Genomic DNA, 22,856 nt, shown 5'->3' on the forward strand with positions numbered 1-22,856 from the left:
CGAAGGCCACCCTGACCAACGCGAGTTCAAAACATACCACATGGCAACCGTAACAGTCATCAAACACATTACATGGCGACCGTGACTTTTAAACTGTAATCTTCGGATGTGCAAAAAAAAAGTGACGAATGAAACCTCAAACACGGACAAAAAGTGCAAAGTGGAAACGTTTTATAAAAATCGCAAGTGCTTCTGAAATGACTTGGAAAGTGATTAATTACCAACAATAGTGAACTACGAGTGAAAACCAATCATTTTCAAAATGGGAGGCAAGGCTGCAAAACCTGAAACAAATATAAAAGGAGACCATGATCTCACAATAGTTCAAACTCAGAATATTCATACAGAATATCATCTGACTCAGGATTTAAAACTAAACATTATTTTAGGGCTGCTGATCACCCTGTGCATTGTTAAAATAGCGAAAACTTGTTACAAACACCTTCGTAACCAAGCGCAAAAACACGCTTTAAAAGTGCTTACGCTACCAAAGTAGCAACGTTAACATTGAATCGAGAACAGTGAATGAATGATATACGAAAACGGTGATATGCTATTTGACCCACAAAAATAGGTAAAGGCTGTGGGAAAGTACCGTAAGCTCACCAATGCAGCTATTGACCGCGATTATGAAAAACAATTATGCGCGTATGAGAACCTACCTCAACGTGTAAAAACACTGTGACCAGCGGTATGGTTTGGAACAGCCGTTCCCAACGCGGAAGACGAGAAGAATAAGGCAAGAATGGACGGTTGCTCACTGTCGGACGGACAGGTGAAAGAAGAGATCCCTGGGCCAAGGGACAGCAGTTCACCGAGCACCGGGAACAACGTAGCACCGTGAGCAGCAACAACAACAAATGTATTTAAAAAGGTACCGTACACATGCAATTTTTACGGATGAAGCTGCATAAATATGCAAAAGCTGTTAGAAAAAATAGAAATACTAGATAGGACGTATGATCAGGTTAGACAGCTAAACAAATGCTATAGGCTCTGCGCGTTAACCACACTAAGAAATAACACTAAGGAATTATATGACGAAATACAAGAGCTTCTACGAAAGCACGAATCATCCATTAAAGACGAAATATTAACAACCTTCGTTAAAAAAAGTAGACACCTATATTACGAAATAAATAAGTGCATTAAAATACATTTCGAAAGACATCCAGATTCGTTAAATACAACATTATCAGAAAACTAGTTCGACATAACGATAGAAACTAAATCTGACAAAATGGCTGACATTATAGAACTAATTAAAATCACCACTTCTCTCATATCAAAGTATGATGGTAATGAGAAAGATTTAAAAGGTGTGGTGTCAAATTTAAATGTATTAAAGAAAATAGTGAAGCCGGAGAATAGGGAAACAATAATAGAGCTAGTATTAGGACGTCTGACAGGTAAAGCGCGAATTGTTGTAGGAGAAGCCCCAAACTCAATAGAAGATATAGTTAACAAACTACAAGACAGATGCAGCATAAAGGTAACACCAGAAATAGTAGTATCCAAAATGGATAATACGAAACAGACAGGAACAATAGAAGATTTCGGAAGCATTATAGAAAAACTAACGCAGCAACTTGAAGAAGCATACATAGCGGAAGAAATAACACCAGAAGTAGCCAGGAAAAAAGCAACTAAGTCTGGAATTAGCGCATTGAGTTATGGACTTAAGGATGGCGAAACCAAAATAATAATGAGATCAAGCAAATTCGAAACCCTGCATGAAGCAATAGAACAAGCAGTAAAATTGGAACTAGAAGACAGAACGAAAAAAGGAAAAAATGAACAGACAAAAATTTTATATTCAAACGCTACTAGGAACAATAGAGGGTATGGTAACAACTACCAGGGAAGGAACAATTACAATAGATTCTCAAATAATAATAATAATAGGTATCAGACACAAAACCCACCCAGGTTCCCACCCGCAAGATATGGACATAACAATAACCGAAACAATAATAACTACAGAAATAACAACTTTAACAACACTAGAAATCAGCACGCAAATCGACAAAATAATTCCAACAGAAATCAGTACGTACAATCCAATCAGAGAAATAATAGCAATTTGCAAAATAATCGAGCGCCTATTCATAACACAGTAACAGCCGAAGAACAGAATAATTTTTTAGGGCAACCTCAAGCATCGGAAAATACCCAATACTAACCATAAATCCTGATGCAGATAATTTTGTTAAAGTAAAAATAGAAATTACAAAGGAAATCTATAGCACACTTATCATAGATACCGGAGCAACCGTATCCGTACTTAAAGCTAGTAAATTAAAACCAGGTTGTAAAATCAATACATCAAAAAAATTAACCTTGATAAGCTCTAGTGATCATGAATCAGAGACTTTAGGAACTGCTATGACAACAATTCACTTTGGCGATTATTCCATTATGCACGAATTTCATATAATAGAAGATGTAGAATCCATTTTTTCCGACGGACTATTAGGAAAAGACTTTATAAAGCACAGATGTATTGTTGATTATGTTAATTGGATGATATACTTCTCATCTGATAACGGATTGATTTCACACCCAATAGAAGACAATGTAAACGGAAATTATATTTTACCAAAACGAAGTGAAGTAGTACGAAAAATAAGTATACCAAACTTGACAGAAGATTCAATCATCTTATCACAAGAAATCCAACCAGGGGTATTTTGCGGAAACACAATAGTCTCAAAACGTAATCAGTATATCAAATTCATTAATACCACAGATAAAGATGTTTCTTTTAACATAAAATCTTATACACCAGAAGTTGAACCATTAAGAGAGTATGAGCAATTACAGAAGAAACTGGACACATCTAAGGAACGAATTCAGAAAATTCATAACAAAATCCATATAGAAAATATTCCACAAATAGCAAGAGAAAAGTTAGAAAATCTTATCACAAAATTCTCGGATATATTTTGTTTAGAAGATGAACCGGTCTCTACTAACAATTTTTATACCCAGGAAATTTCATTAAAAGATAATATTCCTTCTTATATACCAAATTATAAACAAATACATTCACAAACAGAGGAAATGCAATCACAGGTAGAAAAGATGTTGAAAAATAACATTATAGAACATTCTGTTTCATCATATAATTCACCGATACTATTAGTACCGAAGAAGTCAGGTGAAGGAAAAAAGAAATGGCGTTTAGTAGTGGATTTTCGGCAATTGAACAAGAAAATTTTACCAGACAAATTCCCTTTACCTCGCATAGACACAATACTAGATCAGCTAGGAAGAGCCAAATATTTCAGCACATTGGATTTGATGTCAGGGTTTCATCAAATCAAACTTGATAAAAATTCGAGAAAATACACAGCTTTTTCGACACCTACAGGCCACTATCAGTTTACAAGAATGCCATTTGGACTCAACATTAGCCCAAACAGCTTTCAAAGAATGATGGCTATCGCTATGGCTGGTTTAACACCAGAGCTAGCATTTGTATATATAGATGATATTATAGTTACTGGATGCAGTGCACGGCATCATATCAGTAATTTAGGTAAAATTTTTGATAGGCTAAGAAAATATAACCTTAAACTAAATGCAGAAAAATGTTGTTTTTTCAAAACAGAAGTAACGTACTTAGGTCATAAAATAACAGATAAAGGAATTTATCCAGACGACGCGAAGTTTGACACAATTAAAAAATTCCCGATTCCTACTAATGCTGATGAAGCAAGACGTTTTGTCGCATTTTGTAATTATTACCGTAAATTTGTACAGAATTTTGCTAAGATAGCTAAACCTATTAATAATTTGATTAAGAAAGACGTTAAGTTTGCATGGACTTCAGAATGTCAAGCAGCTTTTGATACATTGAAACAAAGCTTACTCTCACCCACAATTTTACAATATCCAGATTTTAAAAAACAATTCATTATTACGACAGATGCATCAGATATGGCATGTGGTGCAGTGTTATCACAAATAACAGATGGAAACGATTTGCCAGTCGCATTTGCGAGTAAAAGTTTTACACCAGGGGAAAAGAATAAGCCAATTATCGAGAAAGAGCTTACAGCTATACATTGGGCAATTAATTATTTTAAACCTTATGTATATGGACAAAAATTTATAGTTAGAACAGATCATAGACCACTAGCTTACTTATTTGGTATGAAAAATCCTACTTCTAAGCTTACTAGAATGAGGCTAGATTTAGAAGAATTTGACTTTGAAATAGAATATTTAGCAGGTAAAGCTAATGTTGCAGCAGACGCACTATCAAGAATAATCCTTAACTCAGATGACCTAAAAGCATCAATACCAAAATCCAAAACGATTTTAATGGTTAATACAAGAGCCATGGTTAAGAAAAATAACGAGAAAACTGATATAAACAAAGACGAACCAATCGCAACAACAGGGACTGATCACCCCGCGATGTGGAAAACAGATAGACCTTTAGAAGTGAGAAAGGTACTAAAAATAGGTACGCAGAGAATTAAGAACAACGTTGAATTCATAATATACAACCATTCATACAGTAAAGCACTAGGAAAATTTCTTTTGAGAAATGATGTAAATGGAAGTCAAGCATTAGAGTTTGCTCTTCTAGAAATGTGCAAAATCGCGAAACAATATGGAAGAAATAAGCTAGCATGGTCAGAAGAAGATCATTTATTCGAAGAATATTCCCAACAAACTATTAAGGAAATAGCCAACAGAGCCATTACCAAGTTTGAAATAATCCTGTTTACTCAAACTAGATGGATAACAACAGAAAAAGATAGGCTGAGAATAATTTCAGATTATCATATGACCCCTTCGGGAGGACATATAGGCCAGTACAGACTGTACCAGAAAATAAGGGAAAAATATAAATGGAAAAATATGAAAGATGATATCAAGAAATACGTACGAAATTGTAAAGCATGCATAGTTAATAAGACGACTAGACATACTAAAGAAAAAACAGTTGTAACTACAACACCGACAAAACCATTTAACATAATTTCAATCGACACAGTAGGACCTCTAACAAAAACTAACAAAAACAACAGGTATGCAATAACCATACAATGTGACTTAACGAAATATATCGTAGTAATACCTATCCATAACAAAGAAGCAAACACTATAGCCAAGGCATTGGTAGAAAACTTCATCCTTACATTCGGAACATTTATAGAATTAAAATCAGATCAAGGACTAGAATATAACAATGAATTATTACACAAAATCTCAGAAATTTTAAAAATCAAACAAACTTTTAGCACAGCTTACCACCCACAGACAATAGGATCATTAGAGAGAAATCATAGATGTCTAAACGAATACCTAAGAAGCTATACAAACGAACATCATGATGACTGGGACGATTGGACAAAATTTTACGAATTTGTTTACAATACAACAGAACACTCAGACACAAACTACACACCATACGAATTAGTATTTGGTAGAAAAGCGAATTTACCACAAGATATATTTAAAACAAAAATTGAACCAGTTTATAATATTGACCAATATTATTTCGAAATGAAATATAAACTCCAAAAATCAAACGAAATTGCCAGAGAAAATTTGATAAAAGCAAAAATTAAAAGACAGCAAACCTTAAATAAAGGTACAGTACCACTTATTATAAACTTAGGAGATCAGGTATATTTGGAAAATGAAAATAGGAAAAAATTAGATCCAGTCTACATTGGACCTTTCACAGTAGTAAGTGACCAAGGGCCTAATTGCGTAATACAAAATAATACAACAAAGAAAATCTCTACAGTACACAAAAATAGATTAATTAAGTACACAGGAGAATAACTTCAATCATTGTAATTCATTACGTTATTCTATTAAAGGGGGGAGGTGTAGCATGCACATGCACATGCTATACTGTCTATAATCAATTCACACGCAATTCTCATCACACTTAATAAACACAAATCATCAAACACATTACAAAAGCATCCACAACCTTGATCGTCAATCGGCACAGAAGCACCGCAGCCATCAGTTCCTTTCGTGGTATCGAAGTAGGTTTCAGAGGAGCAACCTTAGACTTGCTTGTCACTAAACGCACCTCAGCACTACCATGTCCGTTAACCGACCGAATGTACACGCACGCACCGTATGCTTTGTCCGAAGCGTCTGCAAACCCATGCAACTCGAAGAAGGCTGAGTCATCGTTCACCATTTGACGCGGAATACGTATTTGATTCTCTCTTGGTAACGCAGCAAGAAATTTCGTCCATCCATGCAAAAGAGAATCATCCACCTTGTCATCCCAGCCAAGCTGTGCCTTCCACAACTCTTGCATTAACATTTTAGCAATCACAATCACTGGTGAAATGAGGCCAAGAGGATCAAAAATTTTGGCCAATGCCGAAAGCACTTCTCTTTTCGTTGGGGCCGAGTTTTCCGATATCTGTGGGGTGATGAAAATAAATTCATCCGTAGCAGGATTCCACTTGATACCCAAAGTTTTTATTATTTCATTTGCCTTGCTCTCGCCCAACACCGTAAATGAATCTCGATCTTCTTTCGGCACTTCACTCAGCAACACTTCAGAATTAGACGCCCACTTGTGCAAATGCATCCCAGCTGAATCGAACAATTGAACAATCTGACGCTGCACCTCTAACAACTCTTCCACATGGTTCGCACCGAAAAGTCCATCGTCCACGTAGAAGTTTTCCTTTACTACACGACTAGCCAACGGAAACCGTAGCTGTTCATCGTCAGCCAACTGTAGCAAGGTTCTTGTTGCCAAGAAAGGGGCTGCAGCAGTCCCGTAAGTTACAGTTGTTAATTCAAAAACACGGATAGGACTTGATGGCTCAGCTCGCCAAAATATTCTTTGTAAGGGCGTATCCCTCGGGTCAACCTTGATTTGCCTAAACATTTTGGTAACATCAGCACTCAGTACGTATCTGTGCATCCGAAACCTCAGCTGAACTGAGAATAAATCAGCCTGCACAGTGGGACCCGTCATCATAACATCATTTAATGAAATATCATTCACTTCAGCCGATGCATCAAATACAACCCGGCATTTGGTGGTATTCTTGCTGGGGTTCAAAACTGCATGGTTAAAAGGTGAGACCACCTTTTAACTTCAGCTAAATCGAGCGACTCATCCACCTCGCGACAATGGCCCATAGCCTTGTATTCCTCCATAAACATGGTATACTGCTCCTTCACTTCTGGACGGCGACTTAGCTGAGCTTCCAAAGCAAAAAATCTACGCAAAGCCATCGAACGTAAGTTGCCAAGTTTGTCAACTGTTTACCTTAATGGAAGCCGAACGATATACCTACCGTCCACATCGCGATGATGACTTTTCTTAAAATGTTCTTCACATTGTTGCGCTTCCGTTTGAACGCACTGTTCGTTAGAAATCTCTTCTATTTCCCAAAACCTTTGCAATAACTGATCTAAATTATCAGAAACTGCTATGTTCGAATGAACACCTTCATCAATGTCACTGCTGTCGATACAGCCACCAATCACCCATCCTAATTCAGTGTCCATCACAACTGGAAGTTCATTCGAGAGTTTGACGAACCCTGACCTCATGATGAAAGGTAAACGATCCATGCCAATAAGCAAATCTATTGACGCCGGCTTGTTAAAGTCAGGATCAGCTAAGTCAAGATCACTTGGTATTTTCAGATTATCAATACTGAAATAAGACGCTGGAAGGGTTCCCGTTATTTCATCATACACAAGACAACGCAAGTCAACAGTAAAGTTTCTACACATTGATTTTACAATCACCGAACAACACTTGTTTACTGGTGACTTAACGTTCCCGATCCCTGACACTGGCATGTTAGTATTCACCATTCGACACCCCAATTTATTCACGAGCTGCCGTGTTATGCAGCTTATCTGAGAGCCACTATCCAACAATGCTCGGCAACGCACTAACCTTCCGCCATTGGCTATTACGTTCACTAGAGCTGTTTGTAAGATTACACGCACTCTCGGCAACGTTGAAACCCTTGAGTGTTGGCTCACACTAAACACTGCCACATCGGAATCTGGCACTTCATCGGATGCTGTTTGATTCACTACACTCTCTGCTTGTTGTAGAAAACAACGAGGTCGGCGAAAAGTGACAAATTGTTGTTTACAATTTGTGTTTATTGATAAGCCGTTGACAGCCGAACCGAAACGTCGCCGATTTGCCGTTACCAGAGGGAGCAGAAAAAAACATCGCCGCGCGAATCGAAAAACGGCCATCGCGCGAGCGCCATGAGATCAAGTCAGAAAGCGTAAGAAAGCGTACGTGAAATTTTTTAACCACCAATCCGCCGCGAAACTTACTTTGCTACGTTGTAAGATTTTGTTCAATAAAGTAGTGCAGTAAACTACGAGTTAAAAGATCACGTTTTAAGTTTGAGTTGAAGAAAGAACTTTGCTTCTAGAACATTTTAAAAAATTTCACTTCTTAATTTGCTACGTTCCCCGTGTGAAGCTTAGTTGAGTGAACATGAACCGCGAGAACGCTGAGTCCAACCCCGCCGCGAATTCGACAGTGCGACAACTTTCCCCGGTGCACGATTTAGAGGAAGACACTGTTTCGATACAGGACTTGGTCCAGCAAGCCAGGGAGGCTAACGAAAGCTTCATCCGGTTAACCGCGCAAATCGCTCAGTTAAGCCCGAGTGTGTCACGGGGCCTTGGAGTGTCGCTGAATGCGCAATGTGGAGGCACGGTCTCCCCAGTCAGCCAGGGAACCGCCGAAGATGTGCTCCTTCCTTCGGCCGTGCCCGTACCGCGGAGATTAACGCAAGGTACACCTGGCCGCGGCAACACGGACCGTGAACCTGCGAGCGCACCGTCTCGATCGAGCATTGCTTTCCCGGATTTTCTGCGTTACAACGCGCGAGCTAGCACTTCTGCGACTCGGCGTAGAGACGCAGACCAGAACGCTGGACCCAGCCAGCCTCCAGCCACGCAGCCTGATCGAGATCGTGACCTACAGCGAGCTTTAGAAGACCTGGAGATCAAGCAGCTCAGAGAACGGAACGAGTTGATGCAATCGTTCCAGGCCACCGGTCATCAGGGAACAACGCATCAGCAAACAAGCGCAACTGGTCATCAGGGAACGTCTTCTCAGCAACCACGCGTGAGTATCGTTCCGGAAAGATTTCAGGCGAATGTTTTCTCAGCCTTTGATCCTTCGCAGATGCAATACACGGTCAGACACGGTGGAGTACGGCTACGGGACTTGCCGACGTTTGCCGGCAACCCCGAAGAGTGGCCGATGTTTCTTTCCTCCTTCGAATACACCACGGAGGAGTACGTCTACAGTGATGTGGACAACCTAGACCGACTTCAAAAGGCTCTGAAGGGAAAGGCGTTGGAGTCAGTACGTTGCCTCTTGATGCATCCGTCCAATGTACCGAATGTTATCAGCACATTAAAAATGCTCTACGGTCGTCCTGAGATTATTGTTCACTCGCTAGTAAACAAGGTGCGCGCCATGCCCGCACCTAAACAGGATCGTCTCGATACGCTGATAGATTTTGGGATCGCAGTCCAGAATCTTTGTGCGACAATCACAGCCACAGGTCTCGACGAATACATGTTCAACGTGGCTTTGTTATACGAGCTGACGGAGCGCTTGCCTTCATCGCTAAAGCTCAATTGGGGATGTCATCAAATGAACTTGGGACGTGTAACGTTGTCAAGCTTCAATGATTGGCTGAATCATTTGGTCCAAGCAGCCAGTTTGGTGACTGTTTCCTCGGTACACGTCCCAGAAAGTCCGTATACAAGAACTGCATCGAATGCCACAGCGAACAGGCAACATCGACACGTGAATGCGCATCTCACTGCCGCTCCAGCGCGACACACTGCATCGAGTTCCAGCAGAGCCACACCACGTTGCCCAGTATGCCAACAACAATGCGCCAACGTAGAAAGCTGCCCTGACTTTCTTGCCATGGACATAGACGCCCGTTGGCGAGCAGTGCGAGAGAAACATCTTTGTCGCAAATGTCTTGAACGACACTTTAATCGTTGTGAAAGAAGAACGCCGTGTGGCACAAATGGTTGCGTTTTCCTACACAACAGATTGCTTCATGATGGTCGGAGAACCACAGCCGAAGCGCTATCAGCCGGAACCGGCGGACACCATATGAGCAACCACCACCAAACCGCGTTAGCGAAGCCGCCACTCTTCCGTTATGTCCCGGTAACACTTCATGGCAATGGCCGCAAAGTTGATACGTTTGCGTTCTTGGACGACGGCTCGTCCGCCACGTTCGTCGAACATGCTTTGGTAGAAGAACTTGGCCTGCAAGGAACTCCTCATCCGTTGTGCCTCTGGTGGACCGGAAATCAGAAAAGAGAGGAGAAGAATTCGGTGAGGGTATCGTTAAGTTTGTCAGGACGTGATAAAATCGGCAAGGTGTATGTCTTACCAAATGTGCATACCGTACAGAGTCTGGCGCTACCGAGACAGTCACTTAGCGCAGAGAAACTTCAAAGCACATTCGATCATTTGAGAGGCTTAAAGCTTAATTCATACACTGACATCACGCCTAGGATCCTCATTGGTATGGATAACTGCCATCTAGGTAATCCGATGACATACCGTGAGGGAAAGCCACATGAACCTGTTGCCGCCAAGACACGATTGGGCTGGATAGTGTATGGATCGTACCCAACGAATACCGGTAATGGCGCGAATGGCTTCCTAAACCATCATAGCCCACAAGTTTGCCCGTGTGTAGATAGCGCAGACGATAGAATCGATATTGAGCTTAAGAAATATTTTGCGATCGATTCGATGGGCATTACCAAATTGCCCCATCCAGTTGGCTCTAAAGATGATGAAAAGGCGTTGGAGATCCTTGCAACCACGACTCATTTAAAAGGAAATCGTTATGAAACAGGTTTACTGTGGAAGTATAGCAATGTTCAGCTACCACCAAGTAAGCTCATGGCCATAAGACGTTTCGAATGCCTGCAAAGAAAAATGCAAAAAGATCCGGTGTTGAGAGCTGCTATCATCGACAAGATGAACGATTACGAAACAAAGGGCTACATCCGGCGCCTCACACCAAACGAAATAGCTGATACACGGAATACAGACTGGTTCTTGCCGACATTTCCGGTAACGAATCCTAACAAGCCAGGAAAAATCCGTATAGTGTTCGACGCAGCCGCCAAGTCTAACGGAGTCAGTTTAAACACGTTCCTGCTCAAAGGTCCAGATCAGCTGGTAGACCTCCTGACGGTCCTGTATAAGTTCCGAGAGCATCGAATAGGCGTAGTAGGAGACATCAAGGAGATGTTCTTTCAAGTGGCTATGCGACCCGAGGATCAGCGCAGTCAAATGATTCTATGGAACGGTGGCGAGACTGATAAGGCTCCAGACGTGTATGTTGTTACCGTTATGACGTTTGGGGCGGCGTGCTCGCCCTGCTGCGCGCATTATGTAAAGAATTTGAACGCTGAAAAGTATAGAGATGAGTTTCCTCGTGCCTTTGAATGTATTGTCAAGGAGCATTACGTCGACGATATGCTCGCCAGTGTCGAAACTGAAGACGAAGCAATTAAGCTGGCGAAGGACGTACGTCACGTGCATGCGAATGGCGGATTCGAGATTAGAAACTGGCTCTCGAACTCGCATTTGGTGATGGAACAGCTTGATGTACCTGTAAAGATAGAGAAGGATGTTAACGTTGGCACAGATGCGAGAACAGAAAAGGTATTGGGAATGTGGTGGGACACGCAAGCCGACACATTCATGTACAAAGTCTCACCTAGAAACGACGAGCAGTTACTGGCAGGAGCGAAACTGCCGACTAAACGCGAAGTGCTGCGTATCCTTATGAGGATTTACGATCCTTTGGGTCTATTGGGGAACGTGTTGATGTTCCTGAAAGTATTGCTGCAAGAAATATGGCGCGCTGGTGTCGGCTGGGATGAGCAGATTGGCGGCCGTTTAGCAGAACAGTGGGAAAGGTGGACTAGCATTTTACCTGCCGTCTGCCAGATCAAAATACCAAGGTGCTACCGCCAGCGTACGTCGGCCCTACCTCGTAACGTACAGCTTCACATATTCTGCGACGCAAGTGAAAACGGGATGGCAGCGGTTGCCTATTTCCGATTTGAAGAAGGAGAAACAATAGAATGCGCTCTAATAGGTTCAAAAACTCGAGTAGCACCGCTACGGTTTCTATCGATTCCCCGTTTAGAATTGCAGGCAGCAGTGATTGGCGCACGGCTCGCACATACGATACACAAATCACATCGTTTAATAATCACAAGAACAATCTTTTGGTCGGACTCAAGGGACGTCATCTGTTGGTTACGTTCAGATCACAGACGATACAGTCAATTCGTGGCCTTTAGAGTCGGAGAAATCCTAGAGTTGACCAAAGTAGACGATTGGCAGTGGATATCAACGAAAGCCAATGTTGCAGACGATGGTACGAAATGGGCAAAAATACCCGATTTAAGCACTAACAGCAGATGGCTCAAGGGTCCGAGCTTTCTATGGCAACCGGAGAGCGATTGGCCAGCTTCACCGACACGACCAGATGATACAGCAGAAGAACTACGTCGCAACTTGCTGTTCCATGTCACAACTAAGCCACTCATCCAAATCGATCGATTTTCTAAGTGGAATAGACTTCTGAGATCCGTTGGATATGTCGTTCGATTTTTGAACAATTGCACTCATAGGGCCAATAAAACACCGATCGCAACAGAACCGCTGATACAAGAAGAGCTTCAAAGAGCTGAACAGATAATACTGAAGCAAATTCAGCGAGAAGCATTTCCGCAAGAAATCAAGTGCCTCGAGAATCCTCCAACATTAAAACATCCGTGGTCAAAAGGCATCGAAAAATGTAGCGTACTGTACAAACTCTCACCAACACTCGACGACCATGGTGTGTTGAGAATAAGTGGCCGGCTTGCAAACTGCACTGCAGTGGACGAACCGCTTCGGATGCCCGTGATACTGCCCAGGCGACATGTAGGGACAGATTTAATCATTCATCACTACCACGTGATATATCAACATTGCAACCATCAGACCGTCATCAATGAATTGCGATCCAGATTCTATATACCGCGATTGCTATCGGAGTATAAACGGGTTCGAAAAAACTGCCAACACTGCCTTAATCGGAAAGCTGTTCCCGAGCCGCCGTTGATGGGGTGCATTCCTGAACAAAGAACGGCTATAGCTCAGCGTGCGTTCACATGTACCGGAATAGATTATTTCGGGCCGATCAACGTAGTAGTTGGTCGCCGCGTGGAGAAACGTTGGGGAGTGATCTTCACTTGCTTAACAACACGAGCCATCCACCTAGAAATCGCGCATTCAATGACGAGTTCGTCATGCATCCTGGCGATCCGGCGTTTTATCGCTCGGCGTGGAACGCCGAGAGAGATCATTAGTGATCGAGGTACGAATTTCGTAGGAGCTTCGAGAGAGCTCAAGGAGGCCAGAAAGAGTGTCGACGAAAACACTTTGATAGAAGAGTTTACTAGCCCTGATTTGAAGTGGACCTTTAACCCGCCGGCCGCTCCACATTTTGGAGGCTGCTGGGAACGCCTCGTCCAGTCAGTGAAAAAGGTTTTCGCTCAACTCGAATTGCCACGTCTGCCTAACGACGAAGTATTGCAATCTACCATGGCTGAAATAGAAATGATCATCAATTCGAGACCGCTGACTTACGTGCCGTTAGACGACGATTTGGCACCACCGATAACACCGAATGACTTACTCTTGGGCAGCTCAAACGGCATCAAGCCACCTGCACCGTTCGATGATACAGCGACGGCCGTAAAGTCGACATGGAAAGCGTCGCAGTGTAACGCCAACTTGTTTTGGAAAAAATGGATAGCCGAGTACCTTCCGACCCTGACCCGCAGAACAAAGTGGTTCCTTCCATCTCGTTCGATCGAGGAAGGTGATGTAGTGTTGATTGCTGATAACAACCTACCGAGGAATTGTTGGCCGAAAGGAAGGGTGATAGAAGTGGTTAAAGCCAACGACGGCCAAGTAAGGCGAGCCACCGTGCAGACAGCAAGCGGAATCATCGAAAGACCTGCAACGAAGATAGCCGTGTTGGACGTTCGTAGACCTAACAAATGAAGAACGATACGGTCAACCCACCAAACTCAGAACGTATTTGTGGTGATGCGGCACCAGCGTAACGGTTGAACGATGAACTGAAGTAGATCGCCGACTTTAGTAGGGTAAGTTGCGTATACCAGCAACGTACCGGGCGGGAGAATGTTGTAGAAAACAACGAGGTCGGCGAAAAGTGACAAATTGTTGTTTACAATTTGTGTTTATTGATAAGCCGTTGACAGCCGAACCGAAACGTCGCCGATTTGCCGTTACCAGAGGGAGCAGAAAAAAACATCGCCGCGCGAATCGAAAAACGGCCATCGCGCGAGCGCCATGAGATCAAGTCAGAAAGCGTAAGAAAGCGTACGTGAAATTTTTTAACCACCAATCCGCCGCGAAACTTACTTTGCTACGTTGTAAGATTTTGTTCAATAAAGTAGTGCAGTAAACTACGAGTTAAAAGATCACGTTTTAAGTTTGAGTTGAAGAAAGAACTTTGCTTCTAGAACACTGCTTGATCGTAATGCATGATTGTGTGATGAAAACCCGAACACCTTTCACACTTGATCTGTGACTTGCACCGATTTTTCCAATGACCATACTTCAAGCAAACAAAACACAACCCTTTTTTCTTGAGCAACGCTCCTCGTTCTTTCACATTCAATTTGCTTAGTTCGGGGCACTTTTCCGTTTCATGTGCAGCCTTACAAACCGCACACCTTTGCTCAGTGATAGCCGTATTTGCCCTGTATCCAGAACGACCGGGTTTATCGACGAAATTGTTTTGTTTCTCCGATTTACCACTACACTTGCAACGCTCAAGCACTGATACACGACTCTTCAGGAACGTTATAGTGTCTTCGTATTTCGGGAACTCGTTCCGTGATACAGTTGACTCCCATTGTTTGCGCATTTCATTGTCCAAGCACTGTGAAATAATGTACACCACAAATTTCTCACTCAGACCATCAAAACTCTCACCAAGAAACTTCAGATTCGCAACATGTGTCTCTATACCCGTCACCAGTTCACGCAAACACTCATAATTTTCCTGCTTCATCTTTTCCGTATCCAAAAGTCCCTTGATGTGCAAGTCCACTATCCGTCGTTTGTCGTCGTACTTTTCTTCGAGCAATTTCCATGCATGATCATAATTGCCATCACTGATCGTTTTTGCATCAATTATCATCGATGCTTCACCCGTTAGAGCTCTTTCCAAATGATAGAGCTTGATTCGTGGTTCTTCGTTGGTTTTATCAACCACGTCCCGAAACATTACCTTAAACTTTTGCCAATCCTCATATCGTCCGCTGAACGATGGAATGGCACGCGGCAACGATGTGTGCACCACTACAGGCGCACTCGCTTGCACGGGTATTGTTTCTGGTTCTTTCTTTTCAACCACAGGCGGCGATCGGCCTTCCAACGTTGACTCCAATTCCGTCATTGTGTCCTCGTATAGAACACGGAATTCCTGGTAAGTCGCGGTTTCACTCTGACGATCACTCGCTGATAAGCTTTTCAACAAACGTTGATGGTGATCGAGAAACTGTACACTTGCACCTTCCACTGACCTTTGAAATATTCTCAACCGTGCGTTGGAGAATTCGCTCCCTTCGTCTGCGGCCTTTAGCAAAGTGTCCCTTATTCTCACCACCTCGTCGATTGCTGCTTGTCGCATAAAACCATGCGCGTCCGGATCAATCTCAATAGATTGCACCTCTTCCGCATGTTCCTCGTCGGGCTTCTCCTTCGCAGACTTCGATGTTCTAGTCATCATGATGCACACTTCTAACACTTTTCTAACATCCGGTTCGAAGGACCAATGGATAATTTGCTCTGGGAAGCAGTGGATACGAAAGAAAAGTTTGATCTTTTGTGTCGCTTTATTGACTAACTTAACACCGCTGCGTTTGCGTCTGGCTAAGCCGGTTGCTACAAACAGAATGCCGTTTCAATTCGAAATTCACCGCTCGCTCTTACCACTACCAGTATAAATTCATCGCATACGCGTTTCTACCTGCTCGCCTGTTTCTAGCCTCGTGCTCTTGCTCCCACACTTACTTGCCAAACAAGGCTACACGTACACCAATACACCGAATGGCGTTTCGCTCGACTTATTATTCGATACATACGTACGTGCCTACCGTCAACTACAAATGTCGTTCCGTGTGGCACGATGCCTCCCTCTCTCTCTCTCCTCTTCATCTTCCGTTATCAACGGAACACGTTATTATTATTATTATTATTATTATTATTATTATTATTATTATTATTATTATTATTATTATTATTATTATTATTGTTGCGACGATCGTAAACAAACAGAGCAGAACTGTCACCGCAGCTGACAGCCAAACTATCAGGACTTGCGATCGCGAGAGATTCCTTAATCTCACCTATAGAGGGCACTGTAACGGGTTCGGGTACAGGGAAGGCGAATGACCTCAAGATCAGGAATCGGGTTCCTCGCCATCGCGATTGCACCAGTAGCATCACGACAGCGAGCGAGAATAGTCAAAAACTTTTTAAAGGTGTACAAAAACCGCGACAGAATAAAGTTTCCACCCAAAGCGAAACTCGGCGAATAAACATTTTTTGACTCCTATGAGAAAACAATTTCTATTCCGTTACGCGACTAGTTCGGGAGCTAACAAGCTTTAAAAAAGTTTTTTTAGCAATAAGTGCAAAGACTTTTATCGCGAATATTCCAAATTACTAATCGAAGAGTAAATTATTCGATTATCGAATTACGAAAGTTCCGGGAGTGAAGCCGGGAGAAATAAAAGTTTACGCGAGTGTACACTTGTGAAATGTCCGAGCAGATGAGGAAAGCTATCGGCGCAGTGAGTGATCGTGCAAATGCGCCGAAAGTGCAAGGTGAACCGGGCGAGAAAACCGCAACAGCGGTAGCAGCGCAAGTTCGTCGACCCAAGAGCGAGAGGATAATGGCGGCAAAAGTTAGCCAAAATCGCGATCCTGCAGCCCCCTTAGAGGTGGCATGCGAAAAACAGGAAAGCAAGCCTCTTCACCCCAGCGACGAGCCGTGCTCATCCCACCATCCTCGTAAGGCTGGTTCATCGAAGCACGAACGATCTTCGACTACAGCGAAATGCTCGGCATTAGAGCGCCGCGTGAACGAAGAGGTAGAGAAAGAAGTAGACAGTGGAAAGCACGAGCACGGGTCGCTATATCCCAACGGCGAGCAGAGTGCATCGCGGCATTCCAGCAAGGCTGCTTCTTCGAAGCGAGAACGGTCCTCAACGTCCTCACAACATTCGGCATTAGAACGCCTGGTAAGGGAGCAAGCCCTGCAGGTCAAACTTCTGATAGCCGAAAAGGAAAAAATGATGGCTGAGAAGGAGAAAAAGGCGACGGAGGCCAAACTAAAATGTAAATTGGCCGCTCTGGAACTGCAACACGAGACCCAGAGAAACAACCTCGAGGAGGCGATCAGTTTGAAATGCTCCATAAGCATCAGTGGTGTGTCCAAAACGGCAGAGTGGGTGCAACAGCAATCTGAATTTGTCGAGCCGCAAAGGTGTTCTAGCTACAATCCCATGTTGCAAGATGAGCAACAACTAGAAGCTGCAGCCGGACCAGTAATGGCTGCTGCGAAATGGAGGCCAGCGGACCACATAGCGGCTAGGCAGGTATGGCCAAAAAAACTACCCTCTTTTTCAGGGAAACCGCGAGAGTGGCCAAAATTCCACAACTATTTTGTGGAATCAACAAAAGCCTGCGGACTTTCTCCAGTCGAAAATGCAGCCCGGTTAGAAGAGTGTCTCACAGGACCTGCACGAGACGCTGTCGAAGGATGGCTCGATAATCCTACGTCAGTGCCGCTCGTGATCAAAACGCTGCAGCGACTGTACGGGCGACCTTCACTCGTCGTGAAGGATCTGCTGGAAAAGGTACGGCGCACAGCAGCACCCAGGCCAGAACAGCTACACGAGCTCATCACGTTTGGACTGGCGGTACTACATTTGTGCGACCATCTTAGCAACGCAGACTTGGCACATTACCTCTCTAACCCGGAGCTGTTAGAAGAACTGGTGGAAAAACTACCTGCAACGAGACAGTTAGAATGGGTGAGATACAGCAAGAAATACCTACATCCAACATTGAAGGAGTTTGGCATGTTTATGGACAAGCTGGTTGACGAGGCTAGTGCAGTCACGAAGTACGTTCAACCGAAGGCCAATGTACATCGCCCAGCACATCGCATGCACGTGCATAGCTGTGCAAGTAGTGAAATGTCTGTTGTACTAAGCACACCACCTCGCGAGAGACAAACACCTACACTCGAAATTCCTTCGACACCGTGTCACCTGTGCAAGAACACGGGTCACAAACTAAGAGAATGCGAAGCATTCAAGCGCATGTCTCCCGTGGAACGTGTTGAGGCTGTGACACGGATGAAGCTGTGCCGCAACTGCCTTGCAAACCACGGAACGAAGCCTTGTCGGTCGAATTTCTCCTGTGGCGTCCCGGGTTGTGGTGAACGGCATCACAGCTTACTGCACCGGTTGATGGAAGGGGCGACCACCCAAACAGCACAGTGTCAAACGCATCAACATAGTGCGAATTCAACTCTGTTTCGTGTAGTGCCCGTGACGATATACAATGGGAACAGGCGAGTTGACACGCACGCATTTCTCGATGAAGGATCATCATTGACGCTGATTGAAGATATGCTAGCTGCGAGTATTGGATTGAAGGGCCATCCGGACCCACTTGAGCTGCAGTGGACCGCCAACGTAAAGCGCAAGGAGGAATCTTCGCGTTTGACCAGCCTTGAGATCTCTGCACGCGGGGGAGAGCGGCGCTATCCAATAGCGGCCGCTCATACGGTTAAACAGCTAAGTTTGCCACAACAAAAAAATGATTATTCCACACTGATAAGTTCTTATGACTACTTACAGGATCTGCCAGCTGAACAACACGAAGATGGTATGCCGAGAATCCTTGTCGGCTTGGAGAACGTGCACCTACTTACACCGCTGGAGTCTCGGTCTGGTCAATCTGGAGGACCGATCGCAGTGAGGACGGTGTTAGGATAGTCTGTTTACGGGCCACATAAGGAAAACACCACCAAGCGTCAACCAACGACGGCCAACAGCAACAGTGCAAGCCAGCAGCAAGATTTATCGGCCCCTATCGGACATGTGCCAGAGATGAACGCAGTATCGCTGCTTTGTGGTGATCATGCTGTGGCAAACCAGCAGTACCCTTGCAACTTCTCTTCACCAACGGCAACGGCCGCCAACTACCGTACCATCAGAGGCGCTGACTACCATCATCACCGAGTGACGATACCGGGTGGTGAGGTAGTATCCATCACCAAAAACATACAGCAGCGTCGACGAATCCTGACACCCTCCAGCAGCACGGCGGTCGATAAACAACCGCTATCACGGCCGAATGCAAGCATTTGCAGCCAACCAAACATTTGCAGCAACAATCCCAGCAGCAACAACAACGCGTACGATACACAACAGCCGTCGCGCATATCCCGTACAAACTCAATGGCATTGACCGCTACGATTGCTTTACCGCTACGACAGCAGACGGAAAGCGAAACACAAAAAATGTAATACGACTAGGAAGCGCAAGTCAGGAAGCGAAGTTATTAGAGATTAGGAAGGAAGTTAATTTATAGATCGCTAAAGCACATGGAGTGAACCCGGTAAGAAAATTGACAGATAACCGGTTCACGGGGTGGGGTGTTGCGACGATCGTAAACAAACAGAGCAGAACTGTCACCGCAGCTGACAGCCAAACTATCAGGACTTGCGATCGCGAGAGATTCCTTAATCTCACCTATAGAGGGCACTGTAACGGGTTCGGGTACAGGGAAGGCGAATGACCTCAAGATCAGGAATCGGGTTCCTCGCCATCGCGATTGCACCAGTAGCATCACGACAGCGAGCGAGAATAGTCAAAAACTTTTTAAAGGTGTACAAAAACCGCGACAGAATAAAGTTTCCACCCAAAGCGAAACTCGGCGAATAAACATTTTTTGACTCCTATGAGAAAACAATTTCTATTCCGTTACGCGACTAGTTCGGGAGCTAACAATTATTATTATTATTATTATTTTTAATATTATTATTATTATTATTGTTATTATTATTATTATTATTATTATTATTATTATTATTATTATTTTTATTATTATTATTATTATTATTATTATTATTATTATTATTATTATTATTATTATTTATTATTATTATTTACGTTATCGGGCAATAGGCCTTAATAACAGATACAAATTTTTAATTAGTAAACAACTTAAACATTAATAACACTAGCCCTTTACATCTGACGAAGGCGAGAAACAGGGATATGAAAATCTGCAGATGATTCAAGTCTATTGTAGCTGACACACATTTTAATTAAAGGGTCGTTAGCGCCAAATGAGGAAGATCGAAATGGGATCCTAATTAAAGACCTGCTTCTAAGATCCCTAGTAGGTGCAGAAAAGCTGATGAGATTTAAAATTTGAGGTGCATCAATAAGCCCATTTAATAATTTATGCATGAAAATACATTGAGCATTCTTTCTCCTGTGTTCTAACGTTTCGAGACCAAATAACTGACACCTGACATGGTACGGGGGGCGTGGCATTTGGTTTGACCAAGGAAGACGATAAAACATAGCGCGTGTAGCCTTTTTCTGAACTTTTTCTGTCATGTCTATATAGGTCACTTGGTTTGGATACCAAACAGCGCAAGCAAATTCTAGTATAAGACGGACTAGGGCACAGTATAACGATTTAAGACAGAAATGATCTTTAAAGTCGGAAGAAGCACGTAGAATAAAACCTAACACATTTAATGCTTTTGAGATGATTGTGTGGAAATGGCACGATAATATAAGTTTACTGTCTAACATTATTCCTAAATCACGAACTACAGATGACCGCGGCACACTGTCTTGACCAATTTTGTAATTAAAAGTTATTGGAACCCTTTTCTTAGAGAAGGTAATGCAGTTACATTTTTGTACATTCACAAACATTTCGTTATCATGGCACCACGTCAAAAAACGGTTTATAGAATCTTGAAGTATTTCGCAGTGATTTGAATTTTCAACAGCAAGGAACATCTTAAGATCGTCTGCATATAGTAAAACATTGACGTTGGGAACAGCAAACACAATATCGTTAATAAATATAATAAATAATAATGGCTTTAATATGCTTCCTTGTGGAACACCAGAAAAGTTACAGAAAGGGTCAGAAAAAGTTTTTCCAATTTTTACATTAATGCAACGGTTCATTAGGTAGCTTTCTAACCATGCTAAAAAATTTGAGTGTACACCATATTTTAATAATTTAGCAAGCAATAAGTAGTGGTTGACCTTGTCAAGGGCAGCGCAGAAGTCGGTATAAATGACATCAACCTGGAGGCCCTTGTCAATATTGGAGTAGCAAAATTGAAGCAAATGAAGCAGGTTAGTTTCAATCGAACGTTTAGGCATGAAGCCGTGTTGCATAACAGATATAACAGGCAGGAAAGCGTAGGACATGTGGCGAAACATAACTTTTTCAAATAGCTTACTACAAGCACATAACATAGAGATTCCGCGATAATTACATATATCAGATTTGTCTCCTTTTTCAAAGACAGGAAACATGTAAGAAGATTTCCATATTTGCGGGAAGCATTTCGACTGTAAGGATTTGTTGAAAAGTTGAGTCCGAATAGGCAAAAGAGCAGCCTTACAGTGAATAAGAATTGCACTGGGAATGCTGTCCGGCCCAGAGGCATACGAAAGCTTCAGTTGCGGTATGGCAGCATCGACCTCATCTTCACTGATAATAGATGTGGATAAGTCAACTGCGTCGTTGATTGCGGAAAGTGCTGAAGATAGGTTGAGAGGTTTCGAAGAATTGCAGGTGTACACGGAAGCGAAATGTTCTGCAAAACCTTTGCAGAGGTCATCTTCACCCGAAATGATGTTTCCCTTGAAGTTCATTACAGCTGGAAGACGGTCGCAGGATTTCTTATTTCGTATGAATTTCCAGAATGCTAGTGGATCCTTTTTGAATCTGAATTCGATCTTTCTAACGTAGTCAGCATACGCAAAACGGTTTAACTGTTTGTAAATCCGAGCAGTGCGAGCAAAGTTTGCTTGGTTGGTGCTGTTTCGAAGACTGCGCAATTTTTGTTGGGCATTAGATCTCCGGCGTTTGGCGACGCGTAGTGCATTATTAGCCCACGGTGGTTTCGATGGAGGATTAAAGCAGGGAACAAACTGTTCGAATAATCCATTTAGATGATTTGTGAAGCTTAACACGCTATCGTTGATATCGTGGTTAGACTTTAATAATTCCCAATTGGTTTGAGTTAGCGCTATTGTTAATTCATCAAATTTCGTACGTCTAAAGTTCAAATCTCTCCGTTCTTGGGACTCAGAAGACGACAAATTCTGTTGCGGAACCATGAAGCTGGTAAGTAGAGCAGGGTGATGTGGATCAGGTTCAACTATAGATTCTAAACTCAGTTCTAATGGGCTCAATCGTTCAGCGGTCTGGTCATCCGCAAAAATTAAATCAAGTATAGTATTGTTACAGTTGGTGATTGAATTAACTTGCTGAAGGCCGGCCAAATTAATTTCATCGAGGAGAATTTTCATGTAGGATGTATTCGGGAGTTGCTGAAGTCAAACGAAGGAAAATCGTTCTGTGTAATCCATTTAAGATTGGGTTGATTGAAATCTCCGAGAATAATCAAATGATCATCTTTATATT

Source organism: Anopheles gambiae, chromosome 2 (genome assembly GCF_943734735.2).
Source record: "Anopheles gambiae chromosome 2, idAnoGambNW_F1_1, whole genome shotgun sequence".
NCBI classification, from domain to species: Eukaryota; Metazoa; Arthropoda; class Insecta; order Diptera; family Culicidae; genus Anopheles; species Anopheles gambiae.